Genomic DNA, 15,374 nt, shown 5'->3' with positions numbered 1-15,374 from the left:
TCATCGTATATCTATAAAATTGGTTCTAGGTTTTGCTGAATAACTATGCTTCGATATAACATCTCTACGAATTAAATAACTAATTTAACTTGTTCTCACTAGTCGGAACTAAATCACGACTTTCAAGTAACTAATAGAAATAAAATCTCTATCGCATATAAAATAACAACTTTAACTTGACTTTGCTAAGTCAATTATAAATCTGAAAATATAAATTATTGACTGGCTCAATAATTTATATTGCGGTTTTTCTCACTCGAGCTAACAAGCACAATTAAAATAATAATAGGCATAGTATACATACAATTTAGAATCATAGCTGAATTTTAAACATAAATCTGGGCTTTTTTTTATTATTATTATTATTTAGTGAAGGATGCAACAATAATTATCGCATTACTGGTCTTAATCATAAATAAAAGAGCGGGCTACTACAAGATGCTCCTCACCTTCCTTGATGAACCCCTCTGGTTGTAGCATATAGATATCTCTATCTTCCTCAAGATACCCATTCAAGAATGTGGTCTTGACATCCTTTTGCCACACCTCTAGGTTCATATGGGCAGCCATGGGCTAGTGCTTCTGAGTAAGTCCAGGGATCTTCTTTGACAAGCTCATCATCAACTAAATCCATCATATCGATTGGGCGGTTTGCCTTTTATTGCCCTCTCACTACGACGTGGCACTATTGCAGATCCAGTATCGACAGCTTGTGTGTTTTCTGATGAGACTTGAGGTACTACATCTTGCACAATTGGCTGAGTTGGTTGACTTGTTGTGCCAATGTCTTTGACCTCACCGAGGACAATTTCGCTCCTACTTTTGTGGTTATTTACATAGTTCTCTTCCAAGAATCTTGTGTTAGTGCTAATAACGACTTTTTGATCCTTAGGACAATAAAAATAACCACCTTTCGTTCCTCTAGGATATCTTATAAATAGCTTTACTTCAGTTCTAGGGCTCAACTTATCGCCATCCTTGTTCAGCACGTGTGCTGGACTGCCCCAAACCCAGATGTAGTTAAGAGAAGGCTTGCACCCTGACCACAGCTCGGACGGAGTCTTTGCAACCGACTTAGAAGGCGCTAAGTTAAGAATGTACCCAGCTGTTTCTAAGGCATATCCTCAAAACGAAATAGGTAAAGTAGCAAAACTCATCATCGAGCGAACCATTTCTAGAAGAGTCATATTTCTTCTCTCTGCTACACCATTCTGTTGGGGTGTACCCGGTGTAGTCAACTGAGATGTAATCCCAAATTCTAACAAGTATGCTCTAAACTCGTTACTGAGGTATTCGCCACCGCGGTCAGATCGCAGTGACTTGATACTTTTACCATGTCGTTTCTCTACTTCCGCCTTGAATGTTTGAAACTTGTTAAAGTATTCAAACTTGTAGCGCAACAAGTAAATGTATCCGTACCTTGAGTAATCGTCAATGAAAGTGACAAAGTACTCGTACCCTCCACGAGTTTGAGTGGACATAGGTCCGCACAAGTCAGAATGAACCAGTTCCAACACTTCTTTGGCCCTATACCCCTTGGCCTTAAAAGGCCGAGTCGTCATCTTTCCCTCTATGCAGGATTCGCAGACTGGGATTGGTTCTACTTGGAAAGACTCCAAGATACCATCGGAAACTAGTCTTTGGATCTTCCTTAGATTGATGTGACCCAATCTTAGGTGCCAAAGAAGAGTTTGGTTCTCCCGAGAAGAAACCTTTCTCTTCTTTTGGTTTGAAGTCAAAGTATAAGCAGATGAAGAATAATCGAATGGACATGAAATAGTATAAAGAGAATCAGCCGCACTTCTAAATAAAACTTGACCATCTTTGATGAATATTGCAATGTCTTATAAAAGAACAGAATATCCATACTTGCGTAATTGAATGGTGGAAATCAAGTTTTTTCGAAAACCCGGAAGATAGAGTACATCTCTCAAAACCAAAACATGTCCATCAATAAACAAATTCACATCTCCAATTGAAACAACAGGCAAGCTTGCTTCATTTCCCATGGAGAGTGCCAGCTCGCCTCCACTAAGCTCCCTTGTCCGCAGGAACCCCTGCAAGGTGTAACAAACATGGTCAGTTGCACCCGAGTCAACAACCCATTGATGGGAAGATCTCGAAACTGAGTATGTTTCTGTTACAAGAGCAGTAGAAATACCTTGAGTTTTTTTCATCATGGGACAGTCAGACTTCCAATGTCCTACTTGTTGACACTTGAAGCATTTTCCTTTCCCCTTTGGCTTGCCAATGCCTCCGATCGGGCCTAGCTTCTTCTTGCTCCCACCTTTTGCTTGGCCTTTCTTGCCATGGGGCCCCTTCTTCTTCCTACCTTTCGGTGGAAAACTGTGTCCTGTTGCAGTGACCAAAGCCTGTGGACTCTTTCCCATGACCCCCTCTGCCGCAACCAACTCATTAAGCAGTTCATTTAAAGTGAACTTTTTCTTGCCCATTACGGCATTGAGTCGGAAGTTTTTGTAGGATTTGGGTAGAGTGTGGAGGACCATGTCAACTTTTGTATCATCCTCGATACCTCCACCAAGCACGTCCAGCTCATTGAAATGATTAATCATTCCAAGCACGTGCTCGCGCATAGACGAACCTTCCGTCATCTTTGAAGACATGAGTTTCCTCATGAGTTCAAAACGGACTAATCGGTCCGATTCCCCAAAGAGCTCCTCGAGGTTCCTCATAATTGCAGCCGCAGTCTCCAATGACTGATGTTGCAGCTGCAATGCAGAAGACATAGTGGTCATAATATATGCTTTCGCCATATTATTTGCCCTATGCCACCGCTTATGGGCCTCCCTTTGCTCTTCGGAAGATCGAGTATGAAGGTTTGCGGGAGCAGGAGTAGTAAGCACAAACTTATACTCCTCTGCGTCTAGGATAAATCCCAGATTGCGCTTCCATTCTAAAAAATTCGGACCATTAAGCGGCTTAGCAGATAAAACATTCAAAAGCGGGGTAACAGTCATATCTGAAATATAAACAAACAAGCGCACATTAGAAAACACGTTATTGCATAAAGATTCGTAGCAATAATATTATAACCTTTTGATAAAATAATATTATTGAAACCTCCGTTAGCCCAATCGAATTACACACAAGCCACGTTCGTGTGGACGTTTACGCGCTCTTCGTTTGACCAGACACCCAGTCTTTGGTCTTATTTCATTGTCAACTTATCCTTATGACAAAATGGGACCAATAAACGGACCTTAACTAGACCACGCAACTTCAAGAAAGGACTTCTTTGGGGAGTTGTACTTGAAATAAACATCTAAGCTATGACCATAGTTTAGTCAACTTTATGACTATCATTTATTTTAACCCCTTCTAGAATAAGCCATGAAAAACTAACCCATGCAAGCCACGTTCGTGTGGACGTTTACACAAGAAGCTCCCACTATTCACAAGGTTAAAATAATTACTTTAATCTTTCCTAGAATAACTCGCAGGAATTAATACATGCAAGTCACAATAGTGTGAACGTTTACATGCAAAACACCCATTTCTTCACAAGATTAAAGCGTTTTTTAATTTAGAAGTTTAATCGACAAAATCTGCAAATTAATAACGAGTGCAAGCCACGTTCGTGTGGAACACCAATTATCAATTTACTTTGTCTTAAACCAACTGTGGAGGTCTATATCAATTTTATTAAAAAAATAAAATTGTCCGCTTAGTCTTTTACTTCAAAAGGTTTACAGGTTAAATCACGTTGACACGGAAAACCTAAGCATGCAAATCTAGAACACATGTAGTAAAACATGCTCGCTTGGAATTCTAAATTGTGCTTAGTAAAAACGTAAAAACACCTAGCATGATATTCTATGCGCATTTAAACCAAATAACGCAACTAAAACATGCTCTAAAGCACCTTAACGGTGATTAAAACCACGACATGCTTACGACAAAAAAACATAAAAAAAATATCGTCTTATCGTGGAAACTGGAACCTGTTCATCCCTGCCTACTTTATTACAAATAAATTCTAATCTATTACAAAAGGAAATCTTCGTCTTTAGGAAATCCTCGTCGTCTTCGACAAACTCCCGCTTCGATTCAAATAGACGGCAGATCCGCGCAGCCCCAGGCTCTCAGCTCATCTTGACAGATAGAGCAGCAGCAGCTCGGCAGCTAGAGCAGATAACAGAGCAGAGCAGCTGGAAGGCCAGAGCAGAGACCAGAGCAGAGCAGCTCAAGGCCAAAGCAGAGCAGCTAAAGGTCAGAGCAGAGACCAGAGCAGAGCAACTCAAGGCCAGAGCAGCTCAAGGTTAGAGCAGAGCAACTCAAGGTCAGAGCAGAGACCAGAGCTCAACAACTGAGAGGTTAGAGTAGAGACCAGAGCAGAGCAACTCATTTGCATTAGGGTTTCTTCTTGGATCAGGGTTTCCGCAACCACCTCAGGCAGGCGCCCCCAACCTCAGAGCACCCTTTCGACATTCCTGAACCCTAGTACACCATAGGGTTCCGTCGAATCAAGGCTGTACAGTAGCATCAACGCCGAAGCGGACGCTGCCTTTGCCACCGTAGTCACCGCGCCTCATCCATCTACTGATCCGACCTGTGACGAGTTAGGTTTGAACACCATAGATGCTGGAGCCAGAACTCCAGTGGATCGGATTCCATTCATCCCATATCCTCACCATGATCAGACCCTTGTAAATGGAGAAGTCGCAACTTAACTACTACCATCTACATGCCAACGCCTTTCCATTCTCCGCCAGAACCACGACCCGTACAAACAGATTACAAACGAAAGTACGAATACAACGGAAAAACTATACTAACCATGGATTTTCTCGTGGTACAAAACAGCCAAACCGGCAGAACCAAAACAGAAAAAAACAGCCACGATAAGACGACAGAACAGGTTAACAAAACTGAAAAACCTAGTGATTTTACTATTTATTTATCCGGCAGAGCCAAAATTCTGGAACTACGGCTCTGATACCAATTGAAGAAACCATATTTTGATATATGATCCACGTGCCTGTGACCAATTTCGGATACCAAACGAATACATACGAAAATCATAGGTGCCTATTGCAAGAAAACTGAGGCTTACTTGCAAATCCGGTGATGAGAGACTCCAGTGTTGATCTTCCAACTTGTTCCCACAGTAGAACTTGACGTTGGGTGGCAACGAGCTTCAAGTCCTCTCCTTCAAAGTTGGCGTCTCATCTTCTCCAATTATGCTCTCACGTGTGTGTGAATAATTAATTAGGTTTAGGGTTGTCTTATTACTTATACTAGGTATTAATTTTCCTTTTCTGGTTTTTCCCTTTGGGTTTTCCATGAAAAGGTTTTAATGAGGCTCGGCCCTTAGTCCGCTTTTTTGTGCTTTCAAGGGTTTTAGGTTCTTTTTTTCTTTCTTCTTTTTTAATAAAACTGCATTTTAATAATTACTTATACTAGGTATTAGACATACCTAAATAATAAGTCCGAAACATAATTAAATCATACCAAGCCCAAAGGCTTAAGAGAGGAGAGGGACGCCCACTTAAGGAGTACAACCTTTATTGGGCCAAGCGGGGATCTACTAGCTTGAATAAAGTTTGGCCTCCCAGTGCTCGATTTTCTTATTCAGCCTAGAATAAAATCAAGACACGGGTATTAATTTATTCCACTAGAAAATTAATACTGATTTACCTCTTTATTCTTTAGGTGAGTCAGGGCTAGCATTATACTTAATTAATCTCCGTGTTTAAGATATCCAATATCCATCAATTAATTAATTCCTCTAACGATCAATTAATTAATTAATTAGTCGTTTAATTATAAATGACATCTCGAGTGCTACCACTTACACTTATTATCGTATCGGAACTAAATTCCACCTGTAGGGTTTAATACGATAAACTTATTAAGTTCCTCGAGAGGATATTATCATCTTGTTATTAGCAGGACACGGATCCTTATTGCGATATAATCGCATGTCAAATAATAATTGCTATCACCCAAAGTATCGAGTATATTGAGTTTCAAGAGAACTCTCACCCATGATAAATCAAAGCAATAGTCAATATATTATTCACACCAATTAATCCAACTAAGGTTAAGACTATTTAAGTCACCGAGATCTTGATTCTTAATTAGTCAGAATATAAGAATTCATCTCACTGTGCTCCTGTTCAATACACGAAGGTACTAGCATAAATAAATAGCCAAGACAAACTATTTATCCATTTATGCTACAATCTAAACCAGCAACTCGTCCATAGTTGCCTCGATTGTGAACATATCTCAACCTTTTCTAATTATATGATCTTCTGTGATCTACAACACACCATATAATCTATAGTATGAGATAAATTGGACTATAATAGGATTATGCAATAACAATATTTCAGATAGAAGAATCACAGTGAACAAATGAATCAATGTATACAAGTATAAAGTCTTGCTTTTCAGTATACAACCATTCAGTGAATGTAGGAGGGTTTCTTCAAACCATGTCAAACTGTTGTGTGTTTTACATTCAGATATACTTAAGTTGTTAGTTAAACTGCATACTAACCATCACCACAACAACACTTTGCATCAGTTGAAAAATATATTTTTAGCACACTTAAAATCTGCAGATTCAAGCTGCTGATCAAACTGAATTTGGACTAAGCTGAAAGCTCAAACTTAAGATTTTGAAAATACGAGTAGCTTAAGCACCACATTTCGCACATCTCAGTTATTAGTCCAACTGACCAGCTTACGAGTAGTTAGTAGGATTGTTAACTGATCACTAAGTTAGATAAGCTTGTCTGGATTACTAGTCAGCTTGCCTTTTGGTCAGTCGAGTTGAATATATCATTCTAGCTAACTCATTATCAGTTGAAATTATCTTGGAACTAATACTCTGATAAGCAACGAAAAATTTGTAACTGGTGTATTCATCTTTTTAACCGGTGTATTCCTCCTCTCTGATACACCACGTTCTCGCTTGGGGCCAACATGCTATAACTATTTTAACAATTCTATTGTACCATTAAAATGACAACTTTCTTTTCTTATAACCTCAATTATGACCAATCTAATCGTCATTCATTGGATTAAGAACATAGTTGAAATCATGTTGACCCGAGCAACAGAACTCCCAAGTCAATTTCTCAATTTTTCATCTACGAATTCCACTTCAAACAAACACAAAATGGTAACTTCACTGCGTTAATTTCTGAATTTAATTACTTGTTTGACGAACGTAACAAAATTAAAAATTTGGACGGGTAGCCCAAACCATGATCTTCAAATTTGTGCTAAAAAAAATCCTCACACACACACAACTCTACACCATCCAAACTCTGTTGATCAATTACTCTAACATACGACATATGATGGGTGATTCAAAAGTATCGTTCAAAAAATATCGAGAATAACTTGAATATAGTTATTAGAGATGGTTGAATATGTACGTGATTATTTAGAGTTGTTAAAATAAAGATAGTATATATATTAATGTGCAAATATACATATGTTAAAAGTGCAATTGTAAAAAAAGTTCAAATATTATACATCAGAAGAATTTAATCATTTACTCTAATGTACACTATAAGAACATCAACTAGCTCGTCCTAAACTATACAAGTACCAAATGACATAAAAATTCAATGTTTGAGATTTATATATATTGAAGGCCGACCACCAATTACTGAAAGATGTTTTTCTAAAGTTGGAACAGAAATTGATTGATAAGAACATTTTACCCGACTCTTCATTATCATGTGCACCATCAGATCAGTACTCTCCTTCTCACGGCGATGCATCTCCGGCTGACCAAAATGATATATTTTCCCAACATAACTCGGAAGAAATTGTGGGTGAGGATGATATGGATATGCTGAACATGGATGAGGTATAAGGATACTATTTACCATTAATATTAATAAATTATAAGTTGTTATTTTTAACATATACATACATACATATATATATATATATATATATATATATATATATCTCAATTATCCTTCAATGTTTAGAAAGCTAATGGAAACAAGAAGAAACAACAGAAGAAACCGACAGCGAACTCCAACATGCTTGTACAATTATACTGGGTTAATCTTCATTACAACACAGTTCTTAAAGAAAAAGGCACTGTTATGATTCAGCTGGACAAAGATGTCTTCGGTCACGAACGCGCACTTTACATACTCAAGGAAGATGTAGAGTATACCTTCAAGTTGCTCCCAATTACGTGTAACTGTATTGTTCTCTACATATGGTAATAAAACTTTAATTTACTTTTTTAGTTGGATTCCAATAATATAATTGACAAAATTATTTCATTCATTTCAGGCGCTTATACATAAAGATGGGGAGTACAAAAATCCTAGAAAATTTCAAATTTGTTGATCCGTTGGGTGTTGGGGATATTGAATCCAAGGAAAAGGATGAGGACACCATCAAGAAAACAATGGAAAAGAGAGCACATGCATTGTCGATCGGGTTTAGAGGAACATCGACCAATCAGCTTGTATTGGTTCCAGTCAATGTGGGGTAAGTATAAATTTTTTCATTATTCTAACGTCATAAATATATGTACAACATAATATTATTCATTTCCCCTATATTCAGAAATCATTGGATCCTCACGGTCATCAAGCCTCATACTGAAGAAGTTGGTTTGTTGGATTCTCTTTATCTTAGTAATGACGATGTTGCTTGGACGTAGATTGATGAAATGTAAGTTAATTTTTTTTTCTTATTTTTTTTAATAATTCGTTAAAAGAGATAATACCACACTTAAATTATATGTATAACATGAAGGGCTTTGGAGATGTTCAATACAAAAGAAAGGAAAAGGGCATGAACAATCTTTAAGGTATGTATACAAAGAAATAATGGAGATACTATCAATCAAATTTAAGTATTAATAATTGGATTGTATTGTAGGGTCCCAAACAACCAGACTGCGTTCAGTGCGGTTTCTATGTGATGAGATACATGAAGGAAATAATTGAGCTTGAATCGTGTGAAACGATTGGTTCAATAAAATCATTGGTAATAATATTGTATTTTAAATTTTGTTCACTTCAACCTAGTTAATTTTGCTTGTTGGTGAGAATTATACAACTCATGTTTATAATTTTTACTTAACAGGGGAAGACTTTTAACAAGGAAGGTAAAAAGAGATATTCTGATGACGAGGTTAATGAAGTTCGCAAGGAGTGGGCGAAATGTTTGCAAAAATATTTGAAAGTGTAGAAGGTAATGAATTGGATATGAATGCCTAATTTTTCCTCTCGTTGTACTGATGGGGTAGGTTGATGGTATGATGCTGCAGCCTTCTTTTGTACTCCCTCCGTCCCAATAAAAGTGGCCACTTTTTTTTGGACACGGAGATTAAGAAGGAGATAGTTATGTTTAATTAATTGTGGTCCACCAAAATTAAGGATTTAATTAAAACTTCTTCTTCCTCTCACTGCATTCACTGCATTTGGGCGACGGTGACAGTGGCGCCGGCGCCGGCGGTCGGCCCTCGCCGTCCTCTATCTGTCGTCGAACCAGCCGCCTGAAATCATCCCCAAATCAGACTTCCGGCGATGGCAGAAATCATCCACAAAAATGAGGGGTTTTTTTAGCCAAATCAATTTAACAAAAAATCAGCACAAATCATCTCAAATCTTGCAAAAATTTTCAAAAAATGAAGAAAACCATCCCACGAAAATCTTCAAAAAATGAAGCAAACCATCTCAAATCTTGCAAAAATCTTCAAAAAATGAAGCAAATCTCAAACAAAAAATGAAGCAAAATCTTAAATCCCACGAAGATGTCGACTTCGCTGAAGTTACAGAGCGGCGGAGAGGCGGTGGCTTTTGAGACGAGATCTAGTGCTCCTCCCGTGGGCGTTTCTATGGCGTAAGGCCTGAGAAGAGAGGCAACGCCGACTGGAGAGGCGGAGCGGCGGAGAGACGGCGTCGACTGGAGCGGCGTCGACTTCTGACAACCAACGGCGGCGGCAAAGCCCTAGCCCCAAATCGGCGGAAAAGCCCTAGCCCCAAATCGGCGGCGGCGGCAAAGAGCTAACCCGCGTCGCCCTCCGATTCGTCGACTACCGACGGCCAAACCAGTGCAAACCCTCGCCGCCGACAAGGTGAGAGACGAGAGAGGGAGTTGAGAAGGTGACAGGCGAGGGTGTTGTATTTTCTGAGGAAGAAGAGGTGAGAGACGAGAGAGAGAGAGAGTCGAGAAGGTGACAGGCGACGCCGCGAGGTGGCCGGCGGTCGTGGCTGACGGCGGTGCTCTTCGCCGGGGAAGAAGGAGGCGGTGTCGATGGTGTTGAGTGTGGTGAATGATAAGTGAGAGAGAAATGAGAGAGAGGTGTGTGCGTGTGTTTGTGTGTGTGTACTTGAGTAATGTTTAGGTTTAGTTAGAAGCTTTAATTAACTTAATTAATATGACTTAATTAAAGTAAATATTTCCATTTTAGGAAAGTGGCCACTTTTAGTGGGACAAACCAAAATGAAAATGTGGCCACTTTTATTGGGACGGAGGGAGTAATTGAAGCTTTTTCCACCATACCAAATGCAAAGTGGAGTTGGAGATGGAGGATTTCAGTTATTGAGATTGAGTTGGCTATTTATTGTTGGCTTTAGATGCTGTTGTGTTAGAGTCTTATGTAGACATATATTCTTTTATTGCTGGTTTTTGTTGATTTTGGATAGCGCTTTAAGTATAATGTTCTGCTTTTGGAAACTAGTTCATAGTTGTGATGCTTCTAGTATTATGCTATGTTTTTGGAAGCTAGTTCATAGTTGTGATGTTTTTAAATTTTCTACATGTTTGTATCTTAATTTATTCGCAAAAAAGTAATTTAGCGCGACTAAATTGAATAAACATTGCGGATATTAATTCTGATTAACTTTAAAAAATGTGTATGTATTTTTTGGCCAAGCCTTTACGACCATTTAGTTCTTATAATAATAATAATAGTGATTCAAATTTGATGTATACAATTTTATTAATTCTGATTAGCTTAAAAAAATGAAGCAATACTAACAGTGATTTAAATTGTGATGTTTTCAAATTTGAAGTACTTTTCCTAGATATTGGTGAATTGAAGCTAAAAAAATATATCGAATAGAATAATATATTTCAATTATATGACACGTTATCTAATAGAGATCTCAATTAAAGAATTCTAAAATTAATACATTTAGATATTAGCATGTAATAATTAATTCCTCCAAATTTAAGAATTATAAAAATGACGTCCCAAATAAACAAGGAAAAGAGAAAGAAAAAAAAAAGAAGTTTTAATTTAAAATACACGTAATTAAGTAGAATACATTTAGTTTGAAAGTTAATCTGTAATTAAGTTTAAAAAAATTTCTCACGTTTCTTACATGTTAAGAATAAATAATGATCAAAATTCATTACCCACATATAGATAAATTATAATTATGTGTGGGTAATTAATTCACCTACACATTTTTTAAAATATGTGTGGATAATTATATGTGGGTAAAACATCAATTAAGATTTACATAAATAATTAATTAAACCCAAAATATAAATGTGGCTAAAAATATTTTTCCACGTTTCTTACGTGTCAAGAATAAATAATGATAAAAAATCATTACCCACATATAGATAAATTATAATTATGTGTGGGTAATTGATTAACCTACACATTTTTCTAAAATATGTGTGGATAATTATGTGTGGGTAAAACATCAATTAAGATTTACATAAATAATTAATTAAACCCAAAATATAAATGTGGCTAAAAATATTTTCCCACGTTTCTTACGTGTCAAGAATAAATAATGATAAAAATTCATTACCCACATATAGATAAATTATAATTATGTGTGGGTAATTGATTCACCTACACATTTTCTAAAATATGTGTGGGTAAAACATCAATTAAGATTTACATAAATAATTAATTAAAGACAAAATATAAATGTGGCTAAAAAATTTTTCCCACGTTTCTTACATGTCAAGAATAAATACTGATAAAAAATCATTACCCACACATAGATAAATTATAATTATGTGTGGGTAATAACTTTTATTAGTTTGCCATGTTGGCAAAACTAATTCAAAAACAAATGTTATTACATATGAATAAAAAATAAAAATAACTGTAAAATAATAAATGTCACGAAAATATTTTTGCCACACATTTTAAATGTCAATAACTAATGAATTTTTTTTGTGTGCATTACCTACACATTTTGAAATTATGTGTGGCTAAACTACCACACATTATTATGTGTGGGTAATTTTTTTTTAAATTGAGATTTATTAAAAAGTGAAAAAGAAAAAACATCCCTTGAAAGCACAAAGATGCAGACTAAGGGCACAAACAAAAAAAAAGCAAAGGAGAACAACTCAAAAAGGAAAATCAGGATCATTATCCATCTCATCCGACCAACGCCTATGGACGACATTATTCATTGCAATCATACTAGGCCTATTGGTGACGTCAACCACAAACTCCATCGGCTTGTGACCCACTTCTTCCGCATTCCTGAGACGACTTTTAATACAACCTTCCGGAATTGCATGAACAGGCTCTCGTCCCTTTACCGAGCCCTTTGGACGACCACGTCCGCGCTTCTGCTCCGAGAGCAACTGCATCCCCTGATTAACTTGTTCCTCTAACCTAATAATACGACTCGCCATGTCATCCGGAGAATGAATGGATTTCTTATCAAAATCAACTTCATTAATCGGCGAATTAACACGCTGGCTCGCTGAATCTTCTGCCCCAACTACCGGTTGTTGCTCTACCACAGCTCCACTATTCGTTCCAGGATCCAACTCCAAAGTTCCCTCAACATTCGAGCCCTCCTTATCACTATCCTTTTCTGTGTGAGGCGACCTATCATTTTCTTCCTCATTTAAAGCCTCTGCTTCATAATTGGAGTCCGCAATGATAGTCTCCTCCACTTCCTCTTCCTCATCCTCATCAAGCGCTTGGTATCGGTTAGCATCCCCCGCCAGAGGGAGATCATTTTTCCTAACCGGCACTGAAGACGCGTCTAGAAGAGCAGGACCTGATAGAGGTTTAAGAAAATCAACTTTGGGCTGCCATGCAGGAGTCGGACCCTTTCCCTTATCAAGATTCTTCACAACCACAGCAGGAGGCTCAGTGATCTTTTGCTTGCTCGTTGCCCTATCAGCTCTCCGGCATTTATCCGTTGAATGACCTGTAATTTTACAACGCGAGCAAAAAAGGGGCATAGATTCAAAACCAAACTCAATGTAGAACGATCTATCGCCGTCATCAATGTACATCGAATTGAGAATAGGCAAAGCCATGTCAAGTTCCACCAAAACCCGCGCAAAGTGTCCCACATGACCAGTTGCGGAGGCGTTATCAATTCGCAGAGGATGACCAAGCACACGACCTATACCAGCAATAATAACCGGAGTCCATAACTCCACAGGGAGATAATATATTCGAACCCATACCTGAGCCAGAGACGACACTTCCTTATACGGATCGAAATACCTAGTCCATTGACGGAAGCGTACGTGGCCGATTGACAGTTGGAGAAAAGAATTTCCCTTAGCTTTCTTTTTCGCTTCCATCGTCAAAAATTTAACAACGAAGAATCCCTTAGCCATAGGCACCAGTTGACAGTCGGCGCACTGCCATATGGTTCGAAGTTCATGAGAGAGGTCGGCGAACGTGCGTGGCTTGTCCCCTTTACGTTGGATAAGTCTACCGATTAGTGCAAATTGAAACTCTTCCAACTTTGTTTGATATTCCGATTTGGGCACTGAGAGGGTGACAACCTCTCCTTCTCTCTGTATTGGAAGGCCTCGGAGGCCATACGCTGCAACATCCGACTTCTTAAGGGATTTGGGTTGGACTTTCTCAGCTACTTTCGCAGCGAAAGAAACAGCCGGAGCAGAACCCGTCACCTGCGCTACTGAAGTAACAACAGACGGCAGCGGCTGTATCAAACCAGGGATGGCCTGGTTAGGATCACCGTTCAAAGTCTGAGCCGGTGAAAAACCCGACGAGCGCTGCCCAACAACCACTGCGCCGGAAGAATAACCCGGCTTTACGAGAGGCGGGTGCTGAGACGGAACATTGGCAGGGGACCTGTCAAAATTAGAAGAGACCAGGGAAAGATTGAGGGCCCCCTTGTCACGATGGACTTCCGGCGAGCTCGAATCCATCACCGACAGGAGAACGGCAGTTTAGGATTTAGGGCGGCTAGGGGAGCAGCGGCGACGGAGGCGAGTAGCTATGGCGGAGCCGAGCAGAGGCAGCGGCTGCGTGCTGGCCAAGTCTCCTTTCCTCTGTGCTCGCCAGATCCCCTTTCCTCTCTGTGCTCGCCCTTTCCTCTATGTGCAGATCGCCAAAGCGGCGAAGCGACACCAATCAGCGGCGGAGGCGAGCAGCGGCGATGGCGGCGGCTGCGTGCAGTCGCCAGATCCCCTTTCCTCTCTCCGGAAAATTGAAAGAACTTGCTGCACCGCCGATGGATTGCAGCAGCTTTCGATTGCCACCGGACTCAAGGCTGACGAGACTCCTCAGGTCACGACAAGTCCAAACCCGACCTGGAAGCCGGAGAGGGCTGGCAGCGACGTGCAGCTGCGCAGGGTGAGGGCGCCGCCGCGCCTGAGCTGAGAAAGAAACGCCGAGACCGAGAGGTGAGAGGGTCGGGAGGCCTACCGCCGTGCCGCGCAGAAGGTGAGGACGGTGCCGACTGAGCGGAGAAGCTCCGCCTCAATTTTTCATCGCTCGAGACCGAGAGCTTTTTTCGGACGTTCAGAGAGAGAGAGAGTCTTAGATTTCAAAACTCATATCATTATGTGTGGGTAATTATGTGTGGGTAAAAACTCAATTTCTTGTAGTGAGGATGATATTTGGCACTATAAATGTTTAGATTTGACCACCAGAAAATATAAAATTAAGATGAAACGCATATATGAAATCACGAAAAGATCAAAATAAGAAAATATTTCAACAAAGAATTCTCACTCTAAAGCGAACGGAGCAGATCTGAAGCATCGCAAAATCGACGTTGGAAGACAAAACTCCGTATAATTTTTAGATTGTATTATTATTATTATTATTATTATTATTATTATTATTATTATTATTATTATTATTATTATTATTATTATTATTATTATTATTTGGGCTTGAAAACCAGACCAAATGGGCTTTTGTATTGTACCTACACAAGAGGCTATAAACAAAACCCGTAACTTCAAATGTAGGCAAGTTATTACACAATTGGAAATCAAATAAACAAATATTATCTTTTTTTCCATGTTTCCTCCACACTCAATGTCTTAATTTTTAGTTCTTAACTCGATTTTCTTCACTTTCATATACGGCTATATTCTCCCTCCAAATTTTAAAGTATGTGATTCAACAAATTTTTGGAAAGTTCCGATGA

Source organism: Salvia miltiorrhiza, chromosome 1, assembly GCF_028751815.1.
Source record: "Salvia miltiorrhiza cultivar Shanhuang (shh) chromosome 1, IMPLAD_Smil_shh, whole genome shotgun sequence".
NCBI lineage: Eukaryota > Viridiplantae > Streptophyta > Magnoliopsida > Lamiales > Lamiaceae > Salvia > Salvia miltiorrhiza.
Note: the sequence above shows the minus strand (reverse complement) of the source record.